The sequence below is a fragment of the Lygodium microphyllum genome, chromosome 17, assembly GCF_053477565.2.
Source record: "Lygodium microphyllum isolate KBCC chromosome 17, Lygodium_microphyllum_v1.1.10, whole genome shotgun sequence".
In the NCBI taxonomy this organism is placed as follows: domain Eukaryota; kingdom Viridiplantae; phylum Streptophyta; class Polypodiopsida; order Schizaeales; family Lygodiaceae; genus Lygodium; species Lygodium microphyllum.
In genome coordinates, this window is record NC_141151.1 from 62,075,986 (window position 1) to 62,082,630 (window position 6,645).

Sequence of the window (6,645 nt, forward strand, 5' to 3'; positions counted from 1 at the left end):
TTGGCCAAATGGCAGTCTCAAAGAGACCCAACCTATGTGGCACCAACTTCCCTTCGAGTGCTGACTGCCATTCGGGGTACGGACTTAGCTGAATCTAGCCAAGAGAACTCGTTGTTTGATAAGGTTCTCACTGAGGAGGAGTTACATGTTACGAGTAGACTCGGACAAGGTTCCATGCTACTCGATGTTGCAAAATATCTATTGGTATTGAGTAAGCTGCCACGAGTACTAGATGCGTGTGCCATGCTCCAGTACAATCCGGAGTTCTATAGTTGGTTTTTATCCTCATGAAGTGACATGGATTCATGGATATGCATATAAATAAACAATGACTTTTGTGACCTTGTATAGACACTATCAACACACACAAGCAATAGTAGTCAAGCGCAGGCAGAAGAGTTGGGGTCAATAGGCTCGGCTCGTCCGGTCCCCCTCTCACCACATATTTAGAAGTGGCATGACCACTTCCACCTCCGGGCGGAGGGCATGCACCCCTCATTGCCACCATGGGAAGCCCTGACCAACATCTCTGATGATGTAGGTAGGGTGCAGTCCCTTTCTATACACCTTTCCCTTTCCAGTCTATCCTTCCGAGGATGAGCCCTGCCCAAATCCATGACCACCAGTCCATGTAACTCAGCGTGAGCCAAGATCTGCTAATGGCTGGAGGCTGAATGAACATCATCACGAGGGCCATCCCTCTATAACGAGCACTGCACGTCCCACCCCTCCCCTTCTAGTCATATGCGTTTGATAACCCACACTATAATCTCTCCCATGCGAACGATTTTATTCCGTATCAAAGCATAACCCTTGGTTTGCATCTTGCAGGTCCTCCTACGAGAAAAACCTGGAGAACCTAGGGCAGCTGGCTTACAAAGACGCTCTCCGCGGACGACGGGAACATGCAGCACACGCCCCTCCGCCGGTATGCTACGTGCCCACCCTCAAAAGGTATGCAAAGAAACGAGGTCCCAAGTGACACCGCCCCGGACGAAGGCCGAAGAATCCCCGGGCCAGGAAAGTCGAAGCTCAAAGAAGCACACAAGATGTGGCAACACCAATTGCACAAACCCCCAACGGACGCTCGGACACCAAGTGTTCAAGGGCAGAAAGGGTAGCTCGGGACACGGAAGAATTCAATGAATTGTTCAAAGGCATTTTGGAAACGGTGGTGGCCCGAGACTACACCATTCATGTCCCGGCTGACATGTTCCATGCCCAACCTCACGGGAGCCCCGCACCAGCAGAGCCCTAGTTGCCTAACCACCCGAACTCACCCCGCCTTATGCAAATCGACTAAGCCCCTATGATGTACAAGTAGCTTGACAAGTCATCATGCCATAACTTTTTGTCTTTTGATATGTAAAGGGGCAAGCTCCCCACTTGTGCACACTTCCTTTACCTATAGTTAATGTATGCCACGTCTTTAACAAGCAATGGAATAGGCATCGCAATAAACATCATAGCATGGCAAGTGGATACAGGATGACACAGGTCTTCGTGCAAACGTGTTCAACGCCCAGGCCACCGCAAGACCACCAACCGTACAAAGAACCGCAACAAAGCCATACTGCTGAACGTGAAAAATCACCCTTGCGAGTGCCCACATCGCATGAACCAAAGCATAGTCATGGGCTACACTCTCTTCTTGGGCCAAGCTCTATAGTGAGCTCACGAGGGTGTCGCCGCAATCGCACAATATCGCAATAATGGCTCCCCTAACAACGAGGCTAGGACACAATCATCACTGTCATATCCATTTCCTAAGCCTTCGAGGCTTGACATTTCCCAACCCATTGAAAGGCTCATAGCCTCAGCATATTGCAATGGTTGTACTTAGGCCAAAAAAAAAAAAACGAAAAGAAACGAAAAGAAAAGAAAAAATAAGAAAACAAAAGAACGAAAAAATAATAAGCACCCACGATCACAGCACCGCACCTAGAGGTCCTCAAATTAGGTGCGTCCAGTGCCCTTGGTCGGCTGGCTCCGTCCCTAGTCCCCTAGCCCCCTAGCACCCCCCACAATAGTTCAAGGCACATCAAGGGTAGGACAGACCTAAGGAGCTTGTCTCACCTATGGTTAGACCTGTCACCCTGACCCATTCACACAATTCTCTCTTGCACTCTACCTTAATACCATTGCAATCAATTGGGGCAAGCACTACACAAATGGCCATGAACAGTACACCGTCCTCATCGCATAGGCCCAATGTCTACCACCCACGGATAGTACAATATCCCTATGTTCTATCCTGCTACATCATGCAATCACAATGCACAGGATGTCGCACCCACCTTCACGTGTACTTCTTCCCACCATGGACCACTTTGCTTCATCCACACGACGTAATGAGAAACCAAGCCACGGTCTTCTACCTACGTAATATCTAAGTATGCACGAGCACTCATATAATATCTGCACCAAAGTATATGCACAGTTTGGGTCCTCAAGTGCAGGACAATACTCTCAACTTGCTTAGAGTTCGACCTGTCTCCCAAACTAATTGAACTATGTCTTGTGCACAATAAAGAAGACTAGCACTGCCCCTAGGGAGAAATCACCTATGAGAGGTTTTCAATTGTTGCAGGTATTAAAGACTCCAACGAGGGTGTCGTTCCATCTTCATCAACACTCAACTCTGCATTCCTCTCCGTATCACCTTGTAAACTTGCCATTGTACTCCATCAGGGCAACCCCCTAAAGAACAGCCCTACCCCCAACTCCCATTGCCCTACCTCCTACCACTTAACCCACCAACGTGCCCTCAACAGTCTTCCTCCCCACCTCTACCAACACTCTGCCATGGCAACCACTGACACCCTTGCCACCCATGTCTTCGTGCATGCTAACACCTGCTACCTACGACGGTGAGTGCCATGGGACTGGCACTCGTCTAGGAGGGGGCTAATGTTAACCCCAACACGAAGAAAGAAAAAGGAAATAAAAAAGGCCCAGGGAAAAGGCGGAAAAAAAGGTAGCCCGACAGAAGAAAGAAGATGAGAAAAGGCCAAAAGCATAGGGGCAACCTTAAAAAGCCCAAGGCAAATGCAAAAGGGGAAAGGTGCATTTTAAAATACAAAGGCGCACCCTAAAATCTTGTAAAAGAGTGCCAGGCGGTGGAAAATCTGGAAAGCTAAAACAGAAGACAAAGACAAAGGCCAAGGCAAAGAGAAACGGAAGACAAAGGCGCACAAGGAAAAGCGCGAGTCAAAACTTTTATAAAAGAGTGTAAGCGCATCATGATTTAATTCAAGGAGCGCCGGGCTCTCACCTGTGCAATTTGTAAATGTAGACAGGCGGTGGAAAGGAAGCTAGGAAGATAGAGGGACAATGGGAAAAGGGCCTAAAAGAGGAAAAGGGGATGACCGCCCAAAAGGAATTTAGGGTTTTGTATATAAAGTTGAAAAGTGAATGAGAAGCTCATTCTTGTGTGTAGCAAAAAGTGGCTCTCTTCTTCTTCTTCTTCTTCTTCTTCTTGCTTTCTTGAGTTTGCGCTTGAGAGAGGGAGTGTGAGAGTGTGAGGGAGTGAGTGTGTGAGGGTGAGGGACCGTGGGGTGGAGAAGCTCTCCGTCTTCTCCTCTCTTCTTCTCTTCTCTTCTCTTCTCTTCTCTTCTCTTCTCTTCTCTTGCTCGCGGTGATGGAGCTTGGAGCGTGGGGCTTGAGGATGGAGCTTGCTTGAAGCTTGCACTTGGATCGTGGAGCTACCGGAGTGCGCGGGAGAGGAGGTAACTTAAACGGCACGGAGGTAAGCTCACTACACCCGTAGATATGGATGGCGCGTCGGCTATGTGAGAGGTAGCCATTAGTGCTCAGCTTGGAACGCTTGAAATAATAAGCGGTCCGTGGGTCCTGGCGGTTGAGCGAAAGCTCCCACATGGCCATTAAGTGTCAATGGTGACACTAGGGACTAGGCATTAATTAATGGATTAATGCATGTCCAAGGGCCAATTAATGCATGGGACCACTTTGGGTTGCAAATGGCCTAGCCAATTAATTTTTGGATGGGCAAGGTCAAGTTTTGGGCATTGGATTAAGGGATGAATTAATTTTTAGAATTAATTAATTCTAAAAATTAATTAAATGGCTGGAAATTGCTGAAAATGGATTAAGAAAACTGCCACTTGGCAAAAATTTTCCATGCAAGTGGGGGAAAGGCTAAATAGGGCTGAAGGGAGAGGGAAATCTTGTTTTTCCATTTTGGAGCTGTTGGAAAGAGGTGTTGGACTGTTGTTGCTAGCTTTTGGGGCTATTTCCCAGCCATTGGAGACCATTTTGGTGATGGAGACTGCATATTCTTAACCTTGGGAAGCTGGCAATTGTTGCTGATGCATTTTCTCCTGAAGATCACAGTCTCTATTGCTCCTATTGTTGTTGGTGCATCCGTTTTGGGGCTGGTATAATAGGGCAACAACAGATTTTGATCAGTTCTTCGTGACAAATCTCAAAATTTTCTCTCTCTATAGCATTCTCTCATCTCCTTTAGCCTATGGTCAGTCATTCTCAGCAATTCTTAGCCATTCGGAGGAGATCTCGCCATTTTTGGTGGATTGATCTGTAATTTTTATAGTAAATCCTAATTTACAATAGAAATTAGGGTTTAGGAGCCACCTTGGGATCCGTGCCAAAGGTTAAAGACTCAAGGGGCTGAAATCATAAGCTGATAATTGAAGATTATTAAGGGATTTCAGGAGCCAGCCCATCCCAAATTGATTTGGGGTAGCATTTGGCCAACCAAGGGTCAAATTAGAGAAGAAGTCCTGGGTGAATCAAGGGGAAAATGACCCAAAAGGCTTGCTTGTCATTTATGATAGCAAGAGCAATTGGTTAGCAGGAGGAGATTGAAGCATCTCAAGTTGCACTCCTTCCAATTGAATGAAAGCTAAAGAAATACCGCAAGGGGCGCCAGTTTTGGGGCCGACACGGAGTCTATTGTCTAAGAATGTTATGGTAAAGTGTGTATTTCATTTTATGTGTATTTATTTATTGTTGTAATTAACTCTTAAATCAAGTTATCACCACCCATTCCAAGAAGGAAGGCTAGTTTCAAGGTTCCATTGCCGGGATAATCACTCAATCTCTTGATTTGGTGAGCCCGAGGCACCTGAGTGCAAGCCAAAGCTTTGTGCTAGTATTGATCTTTGTGCTCAGCTGAGAAATTACAGCAAGATGTCTTCATACAGTGGGATGCAATCAAGCAGTAATGATGCCTCTCATGATGCACATTCACATGGGGAAGAAGGAAATGCAATGCCTGTGATCTTGGACAAGGCACGAATCATGGACAACATGCTGAAAATGTGGCTGAAGGCCAAGATGTTGGACCCTCAATGCAAAAAGAGGATGATGATCAACAAGGGGAAATGGAATTCGATGATGCATTCAAGAATCGAATGAGGGCAGTAGCCAGTATCTTTGCTGAATTGGCAAAGGATCCTCAGTTTACTCGATTTTTGAACACTCCTACGAAGGACAACGGCAAGAAGAGAAAATCCTCTTCTAGAACTTCGGAACAACAAGATGCACCGAAGAACAAGTCAAAGCCTTCTCAAGATGCTCCTAAAGATACTCATAGTGAAAAGCAGTTGGTGCCAGTTGGGCAAGAAATGCAAATGCAAGTTCGTGATGTAAATGTTAATCCTATGGTTTTTGGACAGCAAGGTTTGCATGAAAATTTGGGGCAGCCTGCTTACTTTGGTGGTAGCACAATTTTTCATGCTATGGTGGGTGTGAGCGACTGAATGTGGGAATGTATGGCACACCTCCCCATAATTTTCAACAACCAATGCATGGCTTGCATAACCCAATGTACTCAGGTGTGGCTCATGGAATGCATAATCCGATGTATGGCAGCATCAGTATGATGCCCAGTGTGCAAAATCACGCATATGGGCAAGCATCGGTACCCGTCATGCTTTTGGGGCTCAAGGAATAAGTGCTGGTCATGCAAATGCTCTATTTAATGCTGGCTATCACGGAAATTGCCTCTACACTAGCGGATACACTATGCCTTTCATATGAGCTTGTTGAGGCCTTTTTATGGTGATGTGCCTAAGGATGTATCTATTGAAATTCAATCCAATGTAGAGGAGCTGAATAAGATATTGGTATCTGAGCAAATTTTGGCACATAAAGAGAAAATGTCAAAGGTAAAGCTTCCATAAGCTATAGGGTGAAGTTTCACAGTTGTTCACCAATGGATGCTAAATGGATGGAAGAGGATGACTTGGCAGACCATCCTCAGTTGTTGCAGCTTTACCTTGATGCCTTTTAGCTAGAGCCGACTTTGGATCGGGCTCTTTTAGGTTCAGCAGGGCAATGGTCCAGAGTACCACTTGATACTCAAGGGGGAGGTAGCACTTCCACTCCTCCAAGAATGGACTACTCTCGTGTATAGTGGATCTCGGATGTATTTAGTATGCATCCAAGGTACTGTGCTAACAATATGTCTGCCATGAGGTCACTATTCAGTGTACTAGTCACTGTGGTATGTATGCAGATGGGTATGGTTTTCACTGTAGCTCTGAAGCTGTACATTTGCATCAAGTTATGATCATGAGAGAATGATTACCAAGTGCTGGTTTCCATTGTATGATCATTAGTTTCAGTGGTATTCAGCTGGTTCTATAGACTGCAGCATGTGTA